The sequence below is a fragment of the Balaenoptera ricei genome, chromosome 2, assembly GCF_028023285.1.
Source record: "Balaenoptera ricei isolate mBalRic1 chromosome 2, mBalRic1.hap2, whole genome shotgun sequence".
In the NCBI taxonomy this organism is placed as follows: Eukaryota; Metazoa; Chordata; class Mammalia; order Artiodactyla; family Balaenopteridae; genus Balaenoptera; species Balaenoptera ricei.
This window is the reverse complement of record NC_082640.1, coordinates 58546280-58569387: the sequence shown is the minus strand read 5'-3', so window position 1 is coordinate 58569387 and position 23108 is coordinate 58546280. Positions and strand designations below refer to the sequence as shown.

Here is a 23108-nt window from a genome sequence, read left to right as displayed (position 1 = left end):
ATTCTGAGCCATGTCCTTTGAGCTATTTTGCAGGTAATGAAACCCCTACCAGGTGGAAGAAGTTAACTGTATGTTGCCCACAAGCATGTAGACCCCAGACTAGTTGGAACCAGAAGGTTGATGGTGTTGACTCCCTTGCCACCAATCAGAAGAATGTCCACAAGCTGATCACACACTCCACAACCCCCCTCCCTCACCCAGTCTCTAAAAACCTTTCCCTGAAACCCACTGGGGAGTTTAGGTCTTTTTGAGCATTAGCTGCCTGGACTCCTTGCTTGGCTCCTGCAATAAAAGCTGCACTTTCCTTCACCACAACCCAGTGTCAGTAGATTGGCTTTACTGCACATAGGCAAGCAGACCCAAGTTTGGATCGGTAACAGAACCACGGCCATGTTTACTGAACCCGAATCTCTGCATTAGTCAGGGTTCCCCAGAGAAACGGAACCAGTAGTGTGTGTGTGTGTGTGTGTATGTCTCTATCTATATATCTCTACATATCTATAGATATGTCTCTATCTATATGTCTTTATGTCTCTATGTCTCTATTTTCTCTCTATTTACCTACCTATCTGTAAGAGAGTTTGATTTGAAGGAATTGGCTCCCATGATTACGGGGGTTGGCAAGTCCAAAATCTGCAGGGTGGACTGGTAGGCTGGAGACTCAAGGAAGGGATGCTGCTGCAGCTTGAAGCAGAAGGCTGTCTGGAGGCAGAATTCCTTCTTCCCAGGCTGACCTAAGTTTGTTCTCTTGAGGCTTCAGCTGATTGGATGAGGCCCACCCACATCATGGAGGGTCATCTGCTTTACTCAGGGTCTACTGATTTATACGTTAATCACATTTTAAAAACACCTTCACAGCAGCATTCAGATGTGTTTGACCAAAATATGGATACTATGATCTAGTCAGGTTGACACATAAAATTAACCATCGCTGTTTCCATAATTGTTAGACATAACGTGAAAGAAATTAAGAACAAAAGTAAGCTTCTAGGTTAACTAGGACCCCACATTTTTATAGCACTTCTAGTTTTTATTCTACATTTATAGACAGAGGTTTCTTTCCAACATCACTGTTGTGCAAACATGAAAAGAAAATTAAGATTTCCTGGAATTCTTCATCAATGATGCCCCATGTCCTGACACCTCAGGAGCGAGGATGCTGTCAGAGTTGCCTCTGGGATGTTATTCCAAGCTGCAGACAGCCCTCTGCAAGCTGAGGGGTGGTGTTTTCTTGCTTAGGGTGGGCTGACTGATTTGTTTTTTATGTATTTCAGCAATAAAAAAGAATGATAAATTCATCTACCTCTAGAGACCTTCCTTCTTTGGGATACATAAAGCACTTGATTCTGGTGGGCAAGGAAGTGTAGACTCACAGTCATGTCTTAAAGAGGCTTACCTGTTCCATTAAGATGAAATCCAAGTGCCACTCTCTGCCCCCCATCCTTCTGTGCACACAGCACCATCTCTCTTCAATGCAGGGTCAAGTGTAATCCCTCTGAAGATGTTTTAACCAGCAAATCAAACTCAGCACATGAAAAACGGTGACACCATAAACTGCCGTGACCAGGTGTGCACAAGCCTGGGCCATGACAACCAGTCACAACCAGCCCTGGACCTGGGCGGGGGCACGACTCCCAGCAATTTTAGAGGTGATGGAATGTGGAGGAGACGTGCATCTTAGAATCCATGAACTATTCCTACAGCTCATTCACTAGAAACACTGAATCTTCAAAAGTGGCCCACCATCCAGTGAGCGTGAAACAGCCTGAAGAGGGGGCGGCAGTGCCATCTGTATTTACCTAATATATTACCTTATTACTAAAACCTCTAAGTTTCTAGCTGACACTTCATTACTTAAATAGATGTCATCTCCTTTATAAACAGGCCAACCACACAGCCCAGTTTTCCTGGAAGAGCAAATTATAAACGGTGCTCCTCTGTAAAGTGTCCAATTTTGGACAATCCCAACCTGCAAGGTCAAAACCCTTTTTTTAAAATTAATTTTTATTGGAGTATAGTTGCTTTACAATGTTATGTTAGTTTCTGCTGTACAGCAAAGTGAATCAGCTACAGTATACATATGTCCCCTCTTTTTTGGATTTCCTCCACATTTAGGTCACCACAGAACACCGAGTAGAGTTCCCTGTGCTATATAGTAGATTCTCATTAGTTATCTATTTTATACACAGCAGTGTATATATGTCAATCCCAATCTCCCAATTCATCCCACCCCTCCTCCCCTCTCCCCGTATCCATATGTCCATTCCCTACCTCTATGTCTCTATTTCTGCTTTGCAAATAAAGAACACTCTTTGACATAAATTGCAGCAAAATCTTTTATGATCCACCTCCTAGAGTAATGAAAACAGAAACAAGAATTAACAAATGGGACCTAATTAAACTTAAAGCTTTTGCACAGCAAAGGAAACCATAAACAAAACAAAAAGACAACTCTCAGAATGGGAGAAAATATTTGTAAACGAAGCAATCTCCAAAATATACAAACAGCTCACGCAGCTTAATATCAAAAAAAACCAAACAACCTTATCAAAAAATGGGCAGAAGACCTAAATAGACATTTCTATAAAGAAGACATACAGATGGTCAAGAAGCACATGAAAAGATGCTCAACATCACTAATTATTAGAGAAATGCAAATCAAAACTACAATGAGATATCACCTCACACCAGTCAGAATGCCCATCATCAAAAAATCTACAAACAGTAAATGCTGGAGAGGGTGTGGAGAAAAGGGAACGCTCTTGCACTGTTGGCGGGAGTATAAAGTGGTACAGCCACTATGGAGAACAGTATGGAGGTTCCTTAAAAAACTAAAAATAGAACTACTATAAGACCCAGCAATCCTAACTACTAGGCATATACCCAGAGAAAACCATAATTTGAAAATATATATGCACCCCAATGTTTGTTGCAGCACTATTTACAATAGCCAGGACATGGAATCAACCTAAGTGTCCATCAACAGAGGAATGGATAAAGAAGATGTCATACATACATACAATGGAATATTACTCAGCCATAAAATAGAAGAAAATAATGCCATCTGCAGCAACACAGATGGACCTAGAGATTGTCATATTGAGTGAAGTAAGTCAGACAGAGAAAGACAAATATATGATATTGCTTATATGTGGAAACTAAAAAATGATACAAAATGAACTTATTAACAAAACAAAAGTAGAGTCACAAATGTAGAAAACAAACTTACAGTTACCAGGGGATAAGGGGGGGATGAATAAATTGGGATTGACATATACACACTACTATATATAAAATATATAACTAATAAGAACCTACTGTATAGCACGGGAACTCTACTCAATACTCTGTAATGGCCTATACGGGAAAAGAATCTAAAAAAAGAGTGGATATATGTACGTATATGTATAACTGATTCACTTTGCTGTACACCTGAAACTGGCACAACACTGTAAATCAACTATACTCTAATAAAAATTTTAAAAAATGTTTAAATTGATTTGAAATAAAACAGACAAACAAAAACAGAGATTTGCTCCTATTACTGCTGTTCTAAGGAAAAATCCGTGTGTGTTTCGAGTCTCTAGTGCTGGACTATTTCTGCACAGCACATCTGTTATTGGACATTATATTAGTCTGCTAGGGCTGCCATCACAAAATACTGGGGGACTTAAACAACAGACATTTATTTACTCATGGTTCTGGAGGATGGAAGTCCGAGATCAAGGTGTTGGAGGTTTGGTGTCTCCTGAGGCCACTCTCCTTGGCTTGCCCATGGCCACCTTCTCCCTGTGTCCTCCCGTGGTCTTCCTCTGTGCAGACACATCCCTGGTTTCTCTCTCTCTTCTTATAAGGATCAGGACCCCACCCTCATAACCTCCTTTATCCTTAATTGCCTCCTTAAAGGCCCTGTCTCCAAATACAGTCTCACTGGGGTTGGGGCTTCAACATATGAAGTTTACGTGGGGCCACAATTCAGTCCATAGCAAATGCGACCTTCCCGGAAACTCTGAGACCGAGGAGGTCATTGATATAAAGGTGGTTTCCACGAGCTGCCTGGTGTCATGCGTACAGTTCATTCTTTCATTCAACAAGCATTTACTGAGCTGCCTGATGCCTGATGTGTTTGCTGTCCCAGGTGCCCCAGCTATGGCAGCGGACAAGTCAGAGCAGGTTCCCATGCTCCTGGGTTGGCGTGTGGGCAGTGGGGGAAAATACACCTAAAATAAACCAGGCCGCTTCTGGTGCTGGTCAGGCAGGCAGAAGAGAGAGGTCAAGGGTACCGGGCCTGAGATGTGATTTTTCTCCTGCTCACTGCACCAATCAAGAGGAAGGACCAAACCTCCCAGGGGATGGCCAGGAGTAAACCTGCTATAGCCCTGTAAGTGCCCAAAGTGGACAGCGAGACACTGCATCCCAGCAAGATGACCAGTTACTCCCAGCTCAGCAAACAGAAGTGTCAGCCTGTGTGTTCCAGCTCGCCCATGCAAGGGGCCGCTGGGAGACCGCGGGAATGCCACACACAGAGGGAAGACCTGCACTTAGGGAACCCGTGGCTTTGACGGCAGGTAGAGAGAAGCCTGCTCCTCGTCTGGAGGGAGCCACACTCTCACCTCTGTGACAAGGCCCAAGGGAAAGAGCGGTCGGGCCCCTAGAGGTGCATTGAGGTGGCAATGCTGGGTGCACAGAGGGGCGGGAGGAGATGAGGTGGCCGCCGAGGCCCTCAAGGAGGAGACGGGGCTGCGGGCTATGTGGCCAGGAGGCAGCCACACAATCGGCTGGAGAAAGCTTTCCGAGCAGTGCAAAAATCTTAAGGCAGGAGTGAGTCTGGGGTGGTTCCTGGCCCAGAGAGAAGGCCAGAGTGGTCAGAGGGGACCCAGCCAAGACAAGGCGCACAGAGGGGCAGAGGGCTGGGCTGCGTGGGCCTGCAGGTCATGGGGCTGGGGGGTTGGGGTGGGCTTTGTTCTGAGCGTGATGGGAAGACACCAAGCAGAGGAGAAACACCACCCGAGCTGTGTCCCTGAAAGACCTCCCTAGCCGTGGGGCAACAAGGGGATGTGTTCAGAGCTGGAGTAGCCATGAAACCAGGGGTCAGTCCACTGAGACAGGAAAGGGGGTGTGTCTGGGCCAGTGCCAGGTTCATGCGGTGAGGGTGTCAGAGCTCATCGAGGGGAAGTGTGATGAGGACGACCAAGCTGATTCAGCTGCCACCTGCTGGGTGATGATCCACGGCCCACGTCGGGGATTTGCACAAACAGTCTCTTTTTATCCAGACAGTAGTCCCAGAGCTATGTTTTTCTTCTCAATTTTCAGATGAGAAAACACTATCAGAGACTGGTTCAAGACGGCGGAGTAGAAGGACATGCTCTCACTCCCTCTTGTGAGAGCACTGGCATCACAACTAACTGCTGAACAATCATCGACAGGAAGACATTGGAACTCACCAAAAAAGATACCCCACACCCAAAGACAAAGGAGAAGCCACAATGAGATGGTAGGAGGGGCACAATCACAATAAAATCAAATCCCATAACTGCTGGGTGGGTGACTCACAAACTGGAGAACACTTATACCACAGAAGTCCACCAACTGGAGTGAAGGTTCTGAGCCCCACGTCGGGCTTCCCAACCTGGGGGGTCCTGCAATGGGAGGAGGAACTCCTAGAGAAACAGATTTTGAAGGCTAGCGGGATTTGATTGCAGGACTTCAACAGGACTGGGTGAAACAGAGACTCCACTCTTGGAGGGCACACACAAAGTAGTGTGTGTATCAGGACCCAGAGGAAAAAGCAGTGACCCCATAGGAGATTGACCCAGACCTAACTGCTAGTGTTGGAGGGTCTCCTGCAGAGGCGGCGGGCGGCTGTGTCTCACGTGAGGACAAGGACACTGGCAGCAGAAGTTCTGGAAAGTACTCCTTGATGTGAGCCCTCCCAGAGTCCACCATTAGCCCCACCGAAGAGCCTGGGTAGGCTCCAGTGTTCGGTCGCCTCAGGCCAAACAATCAACAGGGAGGGAACACAGCCCCACCCATCAGCAGACAAGCGGATTAAAGTTTTACTGAACTCTGCCCACCACAGCAACAGCCAGCTCTACCCACCACCAGCCACTCCTACCAGGAAACTTGCACAAGCCTCTCAGAGAGCCTCATCCACCAGAGGGCAGACAGCAGAAGCAAGAACTACAATCCTGCAGCCTGTGGAACAAAAACCATATTCACAGAAAGACAGACAAGATGAAAAGGCAGAGGGCTATGTACCAGATGAAGGAACAAGATAAAACCCCAGAAAAACAACGAAATGAAGTGGAGATAGGCAACCTTCGAGAAAAAGAATTCAGAATAATGATAGTGAAGATGATCCAGGACCTCAGAAAAAGAATGGAGGCAAAGATCGAGAAGATCCAAGAAATGTTTAACAAAGACCTACAAGAATTAAAGAACAAACAAACAGAGATGAACAATACAATAACTGAAATGAAAAATATACTAGAAGGAATCAATAGCAGAATAACTGAGGCAGAAGAACAGATAAGTGACCTCGAACACAGAATGGTTGAATTCACTGCTGCGGAACAGACTAAAGAAAAAAGAATGAAAAGAAATGAAGACAGCCTAAGAGACCTCTGGGACAACATTAAACGCAACATTTGCATTTTAGGGGACCCAGAAGAAGAGAGAGAGAAAGGACCCGAGAAAATATTTGAAGAGATTACAGTCGAAAACTTCCCTAACAAGATGAAAGGAAATAGCCACCCAAGTCCAGGAAGCGCAGAGAGTCCCATACAGAATAAACCCAAGGAGAAACATGCCGAGACACATAGTAATCAAGTTGGCAAAAATTAAAGACAAAGAAAAATTATTGAAAGCAGCAAGGGAAAAACGACAAATAACATACAAGGGAACTCCCATAAGGTTAACAGCTGATTTCTCAGCAGAAACTGTACAAGCCAGAAGGCAGTGGCATGACATATTTAAAGTGATGAAAGGGAAGAACCTACAACCAAGATTACTCTACCTGGAAAGGATCTCATTCAGATTCAATGGAGAAATCAAAAGCTTTACAGACAAGCAAAAGCTAAGAGAATTCAGCACCACCAAACCAGCTCTACAACAAATGCTAAAGGAACTTCTTTAAGTGGGAAACACAAGAGAAAAGGACCTACAAAAACAAACCCAAAACAATTAAGAAAATGGTCATAGGAACATACATATCAATAATTACCTTAAACGTGAATGGATTAAATGCTCCAACCAAAAGACACAGGCTCGCTGAATGGATACAAAAACAAGACCCATATATATGCTGTCTACAAGAGACCCACTTCAGACTTAGGGACACACACAGACTGAAAGTGAGGGGGTGGAAAAAGACATTTCATGCAAATGGAAATCAAAAGAAAGCTGGAGTAGCAATACTCATATCAGATAAAATAGGCTTTAAAGAATATTACAAGAGACAAGGAAGGACACTACATAATGATGAAGGGATCAATCCAAGAAGCAGATGTAACAATTATAAATATATAGGCATCCAACATAGGAGCACCTCAATACATAAGGCAACTGCTAACAGCTATAAAAGAGAAAATCAACAGTAACACGATAATAGTGGGGGACTTTAACACCTCACTTACACCAATGAACAGATCATCCAAACAGAAAATTAATAAGGAAACAAAAGCTTTAAATGATACATTAAACAAGATGGACTTAATTGATATTTATCAGACATTCCATCCAAAAACAGCAGATTACACTTTCTTCTCAAGGGCGCACGGAACATTCTCCAGGATAGATCACATCTTGGGTCACAAATCAAGCCTCAGTAAATTTAATAAAATTGAAATCATACCAAGCATCTTTGGTGACCACAACGGTATGAGATTAGAAATCAATTACAGGGAAAAAAATGTAAAAAACACAAATACATGGAAGCTAAACAATACGCTATTAAATAACCAAGAGATCACTGAAGGAATCAAAGAGGAAATCAAAAAATACCTAGAGACAAATGACAATGAAAACACGATGATCCAAAACCTATGAGATGCATCAAAATCAGTTCTAAACGGGAAGTTTAGAGCAATACAAGCCTACCTCAAGAAACAAGAAAAGTCTCAAATAAACAATCTAACCTTACACCTAAGGAACCAGAAAAAGAAGAACAAAGAAAACCCAAAGTTAGCAGAAGGAAAGAAATCATAAAGATCAGAGCAGAAATAAAAGAAATAGAAACAAAGAAAACAATAGTAAAGATCAATAAAACTAAAAGCTGGTTCTTTGAGAAGATAAACACAATTGAAAAACCTTCAGCCAGACTCATCAAGAAGAGGGAGAGGACTCAAATCAATAAAATTAGAAATGAAAAAGGAGAAGTAACAACTGACAATGCAGGTATACAAAGGATCATGAGAGACTACTACAAGCAACTCTATGCCAATAAAATGGACAACATGGAAGAAATGGACAAATTCTTAGAAAGGTATAACCTTCCAAGACTGAACCAGGAAGAAATAGAAAACATGAACAGATCAAGCACAAGTAATGAAATTGAAACTGTGATTAAAAATCTTCCAACAAACAGAAGTCCAGGACCAGATGGCTTCACAGGTGAATTCTATCAAACATTTAGAGAAGAGCCAACACCCATCCTTCTCAAACTCTTCCAAAAAATTGCAGAGGAAGGAACACTCCCAAACTCACTCTATGAGGCCACCATCACGCTGATACCAAAACCAGACAAAGATACTACAAAAAAAAAAAAAATTACAGACCAATATCACTGATGAATATAGATGCGAAAATCCTCAACAAAATACTAGTAGACTCCAACAACACATTAAAAGGATCATACACCATGATCAAGTGGGATTTATCCCAGGGATGCATGGTTTCTTCAATATATGCAAATCAATCAATGTGATACACTACATTAAAAAATTGAAGAATAAAACCATATGATCATTCAATAGATGCAGAAAAAGCTTTTGACAAAATTCAACACCCATTTATGATAAAAACTGTCAACAAAGTGGGCATAGAGGGAACCTACCTCAACATAATAAAGGCCATATATGAGAAACCCACAGCCAACATCATTCTCAATGGTGAAAATCTGAAAGCATTTCCTCTAAGATCAGGAACAAGGATGTCCACTCTCACCACTATTATTCAACAAAGTTTTGGAAGTCCTAGCCATGGCAGTCAGAGAAGAAAAAGAAATAAAAGGAATACAAATTGGAAAAGAAGAAGTAAAACTGTCACTCTTTGCAGATGACATGATACAATACATAGAGAATCCTAAAGATGCTACCAGAAAACTACTAGAGCTAATCAATGAATTTGGTAAAGTAGCAGGATACAAAATTAATGCACAGAAATCTCTTGCATTCCTACACACTAATGATGAAAAATCTGAAAGAGAAATTAAGGAAACACTCTTATTTGCCACTGCAACAAAAAGAATAAAATACCTAGGAATAAACCTACCTAGGGAGACAAAAGACCTGTATGCAGAAAACTATAAGACACTGATGAATGAAATTAAAGATGATATAAACAGACAGAGAGATATACCATGTTCTTGGATTGGAAGAATCAATACTGTGAAAATGACTATACTACCCAAAGGAATCTCCAGATTCAATGCAATCCTTGTCAAATTACCAATAGCATTTTTTACAGAACTAGAACAAAAAATCTTAAAATTTGTATGGAGACACAAAAGACCCCAAACAGCCAAAGCAGTCTTGAGGGAAAAAAATGGAGCTGGAGGAATTAGACTCCCTGACTTCAGACCATACTACAAAGCTACAGTAATCAGGACAATATGGCACTAGCACAAAAACAGAAATATAGATCAATGGAACAGGATAGAAAGCCCAGAGAGAAACCCATGCACATATGGTCAACTAATCTATGACAAAGGAGGCAAAGATATACAATGGAGAAAAGACAGTCTCTTCAGTAAGTGATGCTGGGGAAACTGGACAGCTACATGTAAAAGAATGAAGTTAGAACACTTCCTAACACAAAATAATACACAAAATAAACTCAAAATGGATTAGAGACCTAAATGTAAGTCTGGACACTATAAAACTCTTAGAGGAAAACATAGGAAGAACACTCTTTGACATAAATCACAGCAAGATCTTTTTTGATCCACCTCCTAGAGTAATGGAAATAGAAACAAAAATAAACAAGTGGGACCTAATGAAACTTAAAAGCTTTTGCACAGCAAAGGAAACTACGAACAAGACGAAAAGACAACCCTCAGAATGGGAGAAAATATTTGCAAACCAATCAATGGACAAAGGATTAATCTCCTAAATATATAAACAGCTCATGCAGCTCCATATTAAAAAAATAAACAACCCAATCCAAAAATGGGCAGAAGACCTAAATAGACATTTCTCCAAAGAAGACATACAGATGGCCAAGAAGCACATGAAAAGCTTCTCAACATCACTCATTATTAGAGAAATGCAAATCAAAACTACAATGAGATATCATCTCACACTGGTCGGAATGGCCATCATCAAAAAATCTACAAACAATAAATGCTGGAGAGGGTGTGGAGAAAAGGGAACCCTCTTGCACTGTTTGTGGGAATGTAAATTGATACAGCCACTATGGAGAACAGTATGGAGGTTCCCTAAAAATCTAAAAATAGAATTACCATATGACCCAGCAATCCCACTACTGGGCATATACTCAGAGAAAACCATAATTCAAAAAGACACATGCACCCCAATGTTTGTTGCAGCACTATTTACAATAGCCAGGTCATGGAAGCAACCTAAATGTCCATCGACAGACGAATGGATAAAGAAGATGTGACACATATATACGATGGAATATTACCCAGCCATAAAAAGGAATGAAACTGGTTCATTTGTAGAGATGTGGATGAATCTAGAGACTGTCATACAGAGTGAAGTAAGTCAGAAAGAGAAAAACAAATATCATATATTAACGTGTATATGTGGAACCTAGAAAAATGGTACAGATGAACCGGTTTGCAGGGTAGAAATTGAGACACAGATGCAGAGAACAAACGTATGGACACCAAGGGGGGAAAGCGGCAGGGCGAGGGGGGTGGTGGTGGTGTGATGAATTGGGAGATTGGGATTGACATATATACACTAACATGTATAAAATGGATAACTCATAAGAACCTGCTGTTTAAAAAAATAAATTAAAAAAAAATTTTTTTAAACACTATCAGAGACAGAAGCGAGATGTTCCTTCACCCGGCTCCTGAGTGGTGGGCTTGGGGCAAGGGGCCAGGACCTGCTGCTCACATCTAGCTTCTCCCAACGCCTTCGTGCTCTTCTCGGGATGTGGGGCCTCCCTTTGGCCAGGGGGGTCACAGGCTGAGGAGGCCAGAGCCCTGAAGACATGGTGTCCTTACCTGCAACCCAAGCTTTCCTTCAGGCCAACCTGGCCCCCATGTTACAGTCTAATCCTAGAAACAACACCTCAGATGCAGAAGCCAGGAGGCTGTTTATCACATCAGAAGCTGCGGGAACAAGTAGGCCGGGCAGAAATCTGGCCCTGATAGTAGGAGGATGTGTCCCTTTTGTGGCTGGATGCCTCTTAATGACACAAGGGACGCAGAGTGCTCTGAGAGCTCACCCTGAACGTTCACACGGCAGCCCCCCCATGAGTGTGGGTACCAGACCCCAGGGGCCTGGCCTCTAGGCGGTGCCGAGTGTCGGGGGGAGGGGTCTTCTGCTGCTCCATGGGTTTGCACTCACGTGACATCTAACACTTAACAACACACTGCCAGGCTCTTCTTTACGTGAGACTCACAACACCCAGAGGCAGATGAGTTTAGTTCTCATTTTAAAGATTAAAGAAAACTGAGACTGAGAGTCATTAAGTAACTTGCCCAAGGGAAAACAGACAGGAAGTGGTAGAAAGATGACTCAAATCCAGGTCTGACTGATTCATTGTCCTCCCTGCTTCCCATAGAACTTCCATCCATCAATTCACGCATCAATCCACCCATCCATCATTCAGCCATTTGTCCTACTACGTGTCTACAGCGTGCTTGGGGGGTGATGGGCTTGGGTGATTCCGCCGCATGGGTGCCTCCCCCCAGGAGCTTACTGGGAGACACGGCATGTCCATGTGTTCAGAGGACTCAGATGCAGGGACACACCAGCCAAGGTCTCGGGAGCCTTCTGGAAGGACTGGGAGGACTAAGTGGTGAGGACAGACGCGGAAGGGGGAGGGGGAAGAGACAGACCCTGACTCCATCTCTGTGCCAAGCAGCCCTTCCCATCAGGACAACAGCCTGGGGCCAGGCCCACCCGAAACCTGCCAAAGCCAGGCAGCCTTACAACCACAGCAAGAGGACCCTTCTCAAAACACAAAGGGAATCTTGCTCTTTGTAGGCACTTGTAAAACCATCTCGGCTCCTACCCTGAACACCTAGCCCTGCCCTGTGCAGCCCAGCACCTCCTACACCCTCTGCTGCAGCCTTAGGGCCTTGGCACAGATTGCTCCTGCTGCCAGCATGTTCTTTTCTCCCCTCTTCACCTCTTTAGCACCTACTCAACCTTTAGATTTGAAAATAACAGTCACTTACTCAAAGGCTTCCGAGATGGCCACGTCTGTCCCATCCTGCTGCTTCCACGGTCACTGTTTGACACATTTGGGCACCAGCTGTCCTCAGCAAGATACTTGCATATTTTGTTCATCAGTGTCCCGCACCCCTGTAGGGCCTCCACAGAGGCTGGATGGAAGGATGGCTGGATAGAATGGCAGACAGGTGTTCTCTGAAGAAGCTCCGCCTTTGGTCAGCTGGGCCTTGGTGTCTGAGTGCAGGTCGGGGAGGGAAGGGTTGGACACGCCCAGGGCATGAACACATGGGGTCTGGAGATAACCAAGGCCCACGTCGTAGTTCAGCACACTGTCTGTTGAGACAAAAAGCCCCGGGGCCCCACACCACTGTACCTGAGGCTCAGTCAGACAAGGGGATTTGACCCGGCTGAGGAGAGGCCAGGGCCTGTGCCCAGGGTCTTGGTGGTCCAGGATCTCACTCTCCCCAGCCCTGCCCCATGCTGGGGGCAGATTAGGGATGCTGGGCCTTATGCTGTCTTCCCCGAGGTTGGGAGTCCCCAGGACTCTGTGGGGCCATCACATCACAGTGCGTCTAGGGTCACAGTGATGGAACCAGGAGGGACAGAGCAGCCGGCTGACCCCACAGCCCCCATGGCTGAAGAAAGCTTTATGAGCAGAGTGAAAATCAAGTGCAAAAGTCTTAAGGCAGGAGTGAGTCTGGGGTGGTTCCTGGACCAGAGAGAAGGCCGGAGTGGCTGTAGGGGACCCAGCCAAGAGAAGAGGCACAGAGGGGCACCTGGGTAGGAGCAGAGGGCCGGGCTGGTGGCAACCACCCCTGGTGGCAGCCCGGGCTCTCCACGGGCCTCCCTGAGGTCCCCCATTCCAGCTGCACAGAGCCAGGTCCAGGGCTGAGTCCTGCTTCCCTATCCACAGGGGCCCCCAGGCCACAGAAGCCTCCTGCTGTCGGAAGTTCCAGCTCCTCCTGTCCTTTAGAGAAAGAAGCTGGGAAGGGAATGCTACACCTGGTTCACAGCCCAGAAAAACCAGGACTGGGTTTTCTGTTTTTTGTATTTTTCATTCACTCTAAGATCCCTGGTAAGTGTCTGGCTGAGCACTTTGCTGAGTCCTGCTGTCAGGAGCCACGGGCATCCACAGATGGCTCCACCCTCGCTGCGGTCACCCGCAGCCCCCGCCCACGTGCACAGGCATCCTCGGGCCCCCTCCACAGGTGCTGGAAGCACACTCTCAGGCCTCTGAATGCTGAGCCAGAGATGACCCAGGAAACAACCACCACTGAAAGAAAACGCGCACCCACAGAGCCTAATGTATGGCATTATCCAGCAGCCCCATTATTGAAAAGAATGGAATCAGGTTTCCACAAATGGTTCTGGAAAGCAGATATGGCCAGAAACCCCACACTGCAATTAGCTCTCCCAGCGAACAATGGCTGGAGCCTTTCCCACTTGGAGCACAAGCAGGATGGGGCTGCGGCAGGGCTGCCAGGTGGAGCTCCAGGTGACAGGGAGGGCAGGTGTGAGGACAAGCCACGCCCTCAGCACAGACAGGTGCTCTCCTCTGCTTCCCTGGCCAGACCCGCAGGACGGGGCACGGACACGCTGTCCCCCCACAGCTCCAGGCGGCCTTAGAAAACGAGACTGCTCAGAACCCAGCCCTGCTGGGAGCTCAGCACTCGGAGGGCCTGTCAGGACAGCCCCTGGGCCGGGGTCCAGGCTGCTGCCACCCTGGGATGTGCAGGGGCCGTCACCATGGATACACTGACATTTTCTCAAAGTACATAAAATGGGATTTTTGGAACAACAGTAACATCTTAAAGTATCTTTTTTTTTAAAAAAAATCAAACAAATTAGGAGAAACGTCATTTACTTTGTGAGTGTTAAAATGTTCTGTGGGTAAATTGTGTTGCGTATGTGTGTGTGTTCGGGAATATGAGGTTTACTATTGGTTACTTTCAATTTGCAACTAAAAGCCAAGAGAAATCAGGATGGCTTTAAATCCTGAACTTATGCTGTGTGACTGATGGTTCTTTATATAAATATGTAAAGGTAGAATACAATAATACATTATACATATCAATATTAGAATATGATAATGAATGTGATTATATACATATACTATATAAAGTATATATATAAAAATCAATCTATATATGTATAGTATATATATGAAACAATCAGCTGCACAGCATCGATTTGGGAGAAACATAATGTGTCTACATATCATATTAAAGTGATACCACTTTAGTGTCACATAACCTCCATGTACCAACAGTGTAGTGGTCTTCCATTTATCTATGGCTTTTACATGAAATTACGAAAAAGCATGATAATATTTGACCTCACATTATACTTAGTTATGCCAATATTCACAATAGAAGTAACTATGAAGTAAATTTGATGTTATTAAAATTCAGTCCAACTTTAGCACATATGATCTGTGGGAATTAAGTAGGCTGGAGAAATATTAACATCCTACATCTTTTTTAATGAACTGAGTTATTTAAGAGGAAAAAGAAAGAAATGAAGTCATAGTTATTTCTCCTTTTTAATGCTGTCTTTGGAAGGCAGTTACCATTGCTTTGATACAAAAATACTATATATGGACTATTTCAGGTCTAAACCTTTCAGGCCTGAGTTGAACCCCTCTTGGGAGTCCGTACAAAGACAGCTGGGTTATGAGGCTCTGCACTGTCCTGGAGTGAGGGGGATCCCTAGAAACTTCCCAGGCCTCCGGGCACCCTTTTGGCTGAGGGAGAGAAGAAGGATTCACGGACAGGCTGTCTGGTGACTTTCGTGGGTAAGACTTTACTTGAGCAGGGCACTCCAGGGCAAACGAAAATACTAACAGTCGATAGAGAGGGTGTGGAGAAAAGGGGACCCTCCTACACTGTTGGTGGGAATGTAAGTTGGTGCAGCCACTATGGAGAACAGTGTGGAGGTTCCTCGAAAACTAAAAATAGAGCTACCATATGATCCTGCAATCCCACTCCTGGCCATATATCCAGACAAAGCTATAATTTGAAAAGATACATGCACCCCAATGTTCACAGCAGCACTATTTACAATAGCCAAGATATGGAAGCAACCTAAATGTCCATGGACAGATGAATGGATAAAGAAGATGTGGTGTATATAAACAACAGAAAACTACTCAGCCATAAAAAAGAATGAAACAATGCTGTTTGTAGCAACATGGATGGAGCTAGAGATTATCATACTGTGAAGTCAGTCAGACAAAGACAAATACCACAGGATATCACTTATATGTGGAATCTAAAATATGACACAAATGAACTTATGTACGAAAACAGACTCACAGACATAGAGAACAGACTTTTGGTTGCCAACGAGGAGGGGGGAGGGAAGGATTGGGAGTTTGGGGTTAGCAGATGCAAACTATTATATATAGAATGGATAAACAACAAGGACCTACTGTATAGCACAGGAACTATATTCAATATCCTGTAATAAACCATAATGGAAAAGAATCTGAAAAAGAACATATATATATACGTATAACTGAATCACTTTGCTGTACACCAGAAACTAACATAACATTGTAAATAAAATAAATTAAAAAAATAGTAACAGCTGAAGGCCACTGATCCCCACAACCAATAATCATGTTCTAGAGAAGAAGACAGAGGTTCAGAGGGGGCCAAGTCACTGGGTCACGGAGCAGCGAACCCCAGATTGGGACTGGCAGTTCTGATCTGCAGGCCACAAATGCTCGCCTCTGTGGCACAGTGCCTGCTGCTCAGGGCTCAGGGCTAAAAACGTCCTTCCACATCAGACTCCAGAATCACTTCAAAATCCTTAAGCAGAACTGTAAAAAAACAAAGTCATTTGCAAAATGTCATTTTCCCTTTATGTCTTCCCCATTCACAAAACATTTCTTGCAAATTGTGTATTTTAAGCTTGTTCCTTATTGTCCCTAAGACTGATGGCTCAGATTCCTCACCGGATACACCACTGACACCCCCTTTCTGAGCTCGGTGACCAGGCTGCCCAGGGGGGTTGGGGGCCACCACTGCGCTTGTCTTCCCGAGGACCCTGGGGGAGGCCAGCACCCTGTCTGAAGCCGTCCTGTCCCGCGGCTGGCCTCAACTCCATTAGGAGCAAAGACTCCATGTCTTTTCCACACATGCTGCCGAGCCACGAGGCTGAATCACAGAGTTTTAATTATAACTTGAAAGACTGGCCTCTGAGGTCCATCACCCTGTCCTCAGGCAGCTTGTCACTTAAGTGCCCTTACAGTGACCACCCGAGAGCAACATTCTCTGGCAGCTGATGTGCGGCGCCTCCCTGCCCCGTGAGGCTGGGCCAGGCAAAAGGCCCTGGAAACCACATCCCCCAAGGAGATGCTTCAAGGTGCCCAAGGGCAGAAGCAGAGAGTTCTCAGCCCAGAGCCGAGCTGCCCAGCTCCACGTGTCTGCCCGGGCACCAAAGTGTCCCCTTGGTGTGAGTCAGGGCGATGACAGTGGGTGACAGCTCAGTCCCCAACTGGAGGGTAAGACGGATGCTGCCCTGACCTACGAGGGGACAGAGTGTCACAGGTGGGAGACACTTCCGTCCTGCAAATTGAAGTCAATTTAACCAAATCCCATTGCTGTCCTGGCCATCGCCTGCCCTTCACGCCTCAGCTCCACGGAGGCTCCCAGACCCTTTCAGGGCAGCACTTTCTTCAAAAGGAATTGCAAGAAGAGCTGGGAGTAAAATGCAGAGCAGGGTGGTGGGGGAGGTGCCCATCTCCCTGCACCCCTGCATTCCCTCTAAAGCATGTTGGGGAGAGTCCCTGGGACGCAGCCCTAAAAGCACAGCCCCAACGGGGTGCTTTTACAGTTTATAGGACACACTGGGGTCCCACCCACTCTCTGAACTAGAATCTCCCCAGGAAGCTCTCCCTTCCGAAGCTCCGGGCATTCCCCCTGCCTTGCCCAGCTCCTTCCCCGGGGACCATCTCCTCCTCCCTTCCTACCCTCTCTGGACGGGATCTCAGGATGGTGCTCTGCCAGGGGTCATGTCCGCCTCGCCCTCCACTGACCTCCCCTCCACCTCACACGATTCTTAGGGCTGCTGCCGTGAGCCAGGCCTGATGTCAGAAACCCAGCTCAGTCTGCCAGGGACTGCACTGGTCCTGGGGTGAGGCTGGGGTGGAGGGGGCCCAGTCCTGCTGGACCAGAGAGAGCTGGTGGACCCCCACCTACAGAGGAGCCATCATGGTGGGGCTCAGAGCACACTGCCCCCAGGCTGGATGGTGCCTGTGCGTGTACGTGCGCACACACACACAAACCCGGGGGTGAGTACAAGGCATGCCAACCCAACCTACCTGGGGAGAAAGTCAACCCCATATCTGTGCAGACTCCTTTGGTTTTAAGCACTGACTAGCTATTTCTCTTGAATTCTAGGAGAACCACTCACAAAAGACACAAAAGTGACTGCTAAAGGAATAATGGGCTTGAGAAATATACAATCGCCCCAAGCACTGCGTGGGGAGGCCTTGGAAGTAGACAGGCATCAGAAAAGCAGCTGTGTGTGAAGGCTCCTTGCAGGCAGGCAGGAACTGCCCTTGACCCGCCCTTGACCTTTTCCTCCCCCTAAACCGGGCTGGAGGAGGGAATGCTTCCCGAGACTACTTGGAAGGCCAACAGCTGCTGCACCCCAGCCCCTGGGGAGGATGGGGGTTCAGGATTAGTTGGAAGCAAGAGGGCAGCCCCTGGAGGCCCCACCAGCCCTGAGGCTGCCACAGGCAGAAGGAAACTTAAAGCTGGTTTTTAATGAACTGGAAAAGGCCAGATGAACGCAGGCCACCCTGTAACCTGGAGAGAGTGCACAGCTCAGCAGTGGGCCTGCGCTGGAAGGCCGGGCCAACATGGGCTTGGCACAGGGCAACCTGGACTCTTCCTGCCTCTCCCGAGGGCCCAGCGTCCTCCTGAAGGTGGGGATGCGTCCCACCTCACAGGGCCCTATGGGGGGGAAGAGCCTGAGTGGGGTTTTGGGCTGGCGCCCAGCTGGCCGGCACTCAGCACGTGTCCATGTCCTCCCTTCTCTCCTCCCCTGAATGGGCAGTGGTAACGGCTTCCATCTGGACAAGTACACGGCTGGGGAATGTGGCAACACGGCCTCCAAAGGGAGGCCTGTGACTTACCCAAAGGTCACTGGACAGAGGCACAGGCAGGAACTAACAGACTCATATTTGGCAAAATCCAAGACCTAATTACATCACACTCAGCGCCTTTACTTAGGAACGAATGTGCTCCTCTCTGGAGCAGGAAGAGAAGGCATGGTCTCAACCAGATGCCCCCCTGGGAGGAAAGGCCTACCTCCGTGGACTTCCTCTGGGGGCCTGACAGCTAAGGGACAGCCTGGGGTCTCTCAGGATCGCCATCCTCCAAAACCCAAGAAAGTGAACAAAAATTACCCACGTCAATGGTACCCTCTCAGCTACCAAGCAGGAGAAGAGGCCAGAGGAGTAAGATGAACATTTTCAAGGCTTTCTCTGGCTTCCCCAAATTGCCATATTATTTAGAATACATTTTAAGAAGGTTTCTATGTGGCAGTATACCAAATTAGTTTAGAGATCTGGAGATTTTCTACACGTTCAGGAACTGCATTCCAACTAATCTGTAGTGATCATGGCCATAAAACTGTAAATTGCTTTATGCAAAACGCTTGTTGGCTTCCAATCTCTAAACCCGTTGAGGTTTATTCTGTCCAGAGAACTATGATCATTTTCTGCTAAGAGTTCATTTAAGATCTTTGCTGATGTTAACACAATTCTCTGAGTCTCATTCAACCCCAGCAGCACGTAGCTCCTCTTGCAATAATTGGTGCCTCTCTGGACAGGAACTTTCCCTGGTCCCTCATGGATGTGCCCTTGGTGAGTTCAAAGAGAAACACGTGCACCAGGAGAGATTTTCTTGTGAGTCAGTAAGTCATTCTTTCAGCAATGCATTTAAGAAAAGACCATCCAAGACAACCTCTTAAACCCAACGGCAAATGACTCAAAGCTCAATTTAGTCTGTAGAATATACTGCAGCAGGTATTCAAGGCTTCTGTGATTAAAAAGACCTGTTCAAATGTTTACTGGCACTCCAGCCTTCTCGTCAGACCTCTTTGCAGCCCAGTGAGGATCTGTGCGCCCACAGGGCACCTGCCGTCACCACTGACGGCTCTGGGTTCAAACCCACCTGTCTCCCCATCAGTACCAGCGCCTGTGCCTGGTGTCCCAGGATCATGTAGAGAAATCAGTTCCTTTTATTAAAAAGAGAGATGATTTATCAAACTATATAGTCAATTAAAAAGTGACCACAGAGTACTTACAATTCAGTGTAAATGCTAAGTCAGGAGCAGTGAGTGTCCCACTGGGAAAGTGTTGCTGCCATCCTAGCCCTGCCTCTGGGGAGCCAGCGAGGCACACAGCCTACCACCCTGACAGACCAGATGACAGGGGTCCACGGAGCACATGGACGCCCCTGCCTAGCATCATGGGATGTGGACTCTCCCGCTTTCCAGGAAGTGGGGTTGGCCTTGGGCTGTGTGTGCCGCCCAACCCCAGGTCCCCCTCTCTTGCTGGTAGACATCGGTAAGCCTCTGGGTCCATTCAATTCAATTGTCCTTTATTTGCCAGTTCCTATGTGCCAGGCAGTGTACTAGTCTTTTTATAGCATTTCCTCATTTAATCCCCACACAGGCTTGGGGGCGGTCAATGACATCACCCCCTTCCGCAGGGGCAAGGGGGCCTCAGAGGGAATGAGTAACCTGCCCACAGTAGCTATGGTGCAGACCAGGCCTCCCCACCACTGAACCCTGGGCTCTTCACTGTTGTCACCCTAGAAACACGGTCTGGCAGGGAAATGAGTGTGTGTGCACACACACGCACATAATCACACATGCACATACACACTCACACATGCACTCACACACCTGCACACACTCTCACATACACACACATGCCCATACCCAGCACTTACATACACACGTATTCACACTCACACATACTCTCACATACACACACATGCACATACACACACTCACATACACACATATTCACACACTCATACACACAGGTGTCTGAAAAGGACCATGCCTGTGTGAGTTACTTGAGTTACTACAAGTCACTGTGGTTTGTGAATGTGCTTAATGCCTGTTTTTAATTCTAAGTTTCTATTATTAAGCATTTACGTATTACTTTTCTGACTGTCTCCAAATTGCACTCTAATTTGGCCCAAAAGGTGCAGCAAAAAAATGGAGAAACACATCCAATCTCTTGTCTGGGCTTAAAATGACTTGGGGGCTGACCAGGACGTGCCCCAGCTCCCGTGTGGACAGATCTGGAGAAGGCGTTGGAGAGGCCCGCAGTGGCCCAGTGAGATTGCGAGGCCCGCCTGGCACCACAGCTGAGTCAGCGACGCCGGCCCCTCTGCTGTGAGCGAGCAGAGCCCGCCACAGCCAGTCTCCTAGTGATGGACGTGCTACATTTGATTAGAGTCTCACAGTCTCACAGAAGTACAGTGGATCTGGAATCACAGAGCAGAAAACAAACAAGCAAACAGCACATCAGAGGAAGTGACAGGACCCTCCTAGGATGCTGCTCACCCCCCTCCATGGTCTATGTCATGTTACGGGAACTCTGCCGAGAACTGAGGGGAAACCATCCAGTTCCGAGAGCCTCTGTTACCAAGATGCTGTTTTTATATTTAATGGTCTAGAGAAAGTTTCCCTGCCTATAGTTGCCATTTTTTAAACAAAGTTGTTTTTTTTTTTTTTTTAACATCTTTATTGAAGTATAATTGCCTTACAATGGTGTGTTAGCTTCTGCTTTATAACAAAGTGAATCAGTTATACATATACAATATGTTCCCATATCTCTTCCCTCTTACATCTCCCTCCCTCCCACCCTCCCCATCCCACCCCTCTAGGTGGTCACAAAGCACCGAGCTGATCTCCCTGTGCTATGCGGCTGCTTCCCACTAGCTATCTATTTTACATTTGGTAGTGTATATATGTCCATGACACTCTCTCACCCTGTCACATCTCACCCCACCCCCTCCCCATATCCTCAAGTCCATTCTCTAGTAGGTCTGTGTCTTTATTCCCGTCTTGCCACTAGGTTCTTCATGGCCTTTTTTTTTTTTTTCCTTAGATTCCGTATATATGTGTTAGCGTACTGTATTTGGTTTTCTCTTTCTGACTTACTTCACTCTGTATGACAGACTCTAACTCCATCCACCTCATTACAAATAGCTCCATTTCATTTCTTTTTATGGCTGAGTAATATTCCATTGTATATATGTGCCACATCTTCTTTATCCATTCATCTGTCAATGGACATTTAGGTTGCTTCCATGTCCTGGCTATTGTAAATAGAGCTGCAATGAACATTTTGGTACATGACTCTTTTTGAACTATGGTTTTCTCAGGGTATATGCCCAGTAGTGGGATTGCTGGGTCGTATGGTAGTTCTACTTGTAGTTTTTTAAGGAACCTCCATACTGTTCTCCATAGTGGCTGTATCAATTTACATTCCCACCAACAGTGCAAGAGGGTTCCCTTTCCTCCACACCCTCTCCAGCATTTATTGTTTCTAGATTTTTTGATGATGGCCATTCTGACTGGTGTGAGATGATATCTCATTGTAGTTTTGATTTGCATTTCTCTAATGATTAATGATGTTGAGCATTCTTTCATGTGTCTGTTGGCAATCTGTATATCTTCTTTGGAGAAATGTCTATTTAGGTCTTCTGCCCATTTTTGGATTGGGTTGTTCGTTTTTTTGTTATTGAGCTGCATGAGCTGCTTGTAAATCTTGGAGATTAATCCTTTGTCAGTTGCTTCATTTGCAAATATTTTCTCCCATTCTGATGGTTGTCTTTTGGTCTTGTTTATGGTTTCCTTTGCTGTGCAAAAGCTTTGAAGTTTCATTAGGTCCCATTTGTTTATTTGTGTTCTTATTTCCATTTCTCTGGGAGCTGGGTCAAAAAGAATCTTGCTGTGATGTATGTCATAGAGTGTTCTGCCTATGTTTTCCTCTAAGAGTTTGATAGTGTCTGGCCTTACACTTAGGTCTTTAATCCATTTTGAGTTTATTTTTGTGCATGGTGTCAGGGAGTGTTCTAATTTCATACTTTTACATGTATCTGTCCAATTTTCCCAGCACCACTGATTGAAGAGGCTGTCTTTTCTCCACTGTATATGCTTGCCTCCTTTATCAAAGATAAGGTGACCATATGTGCGTGGGTTTATCTCTGGGCTTTCTATCCTGTTCCATTGATCTATATTTCTGTTTTTGTGCCAGTACCAAACTGTCTTGATTACTGTAGCTTTGTAATATAGTCTGAAGTCAGGGAGCCTGATTCCCCCAGCTCCGTTTTTCGTTCTCAAGATTGCTTTGGCTATTCGGGGTCTTCTGTGTTTCCATACAAATTGTGAAATTTTTATTCTAGTTCTGTGAAAAATGCCAGTGGTAGTTTGATAGGGATTGCATTGAATCTGTAGATTGCTTTGGGTAGTAGAGTCATT

At 45.6% G+C, this 23108-nt stretch overlaps 1 protein-coding gene across 1 annotated transcript in view; it reads right to left on the bottom strand.

Moving 5' to 3' along the window:
• The window catches only part of LOC132360361 (OTU domain-containing protein 7A-like), a 381868-nt gene that overhangs the window by 292508 nt on the left and 66252 nt on the right, over positions 1-23108 (bottom strand). The window lies entirely within an intron of this gene.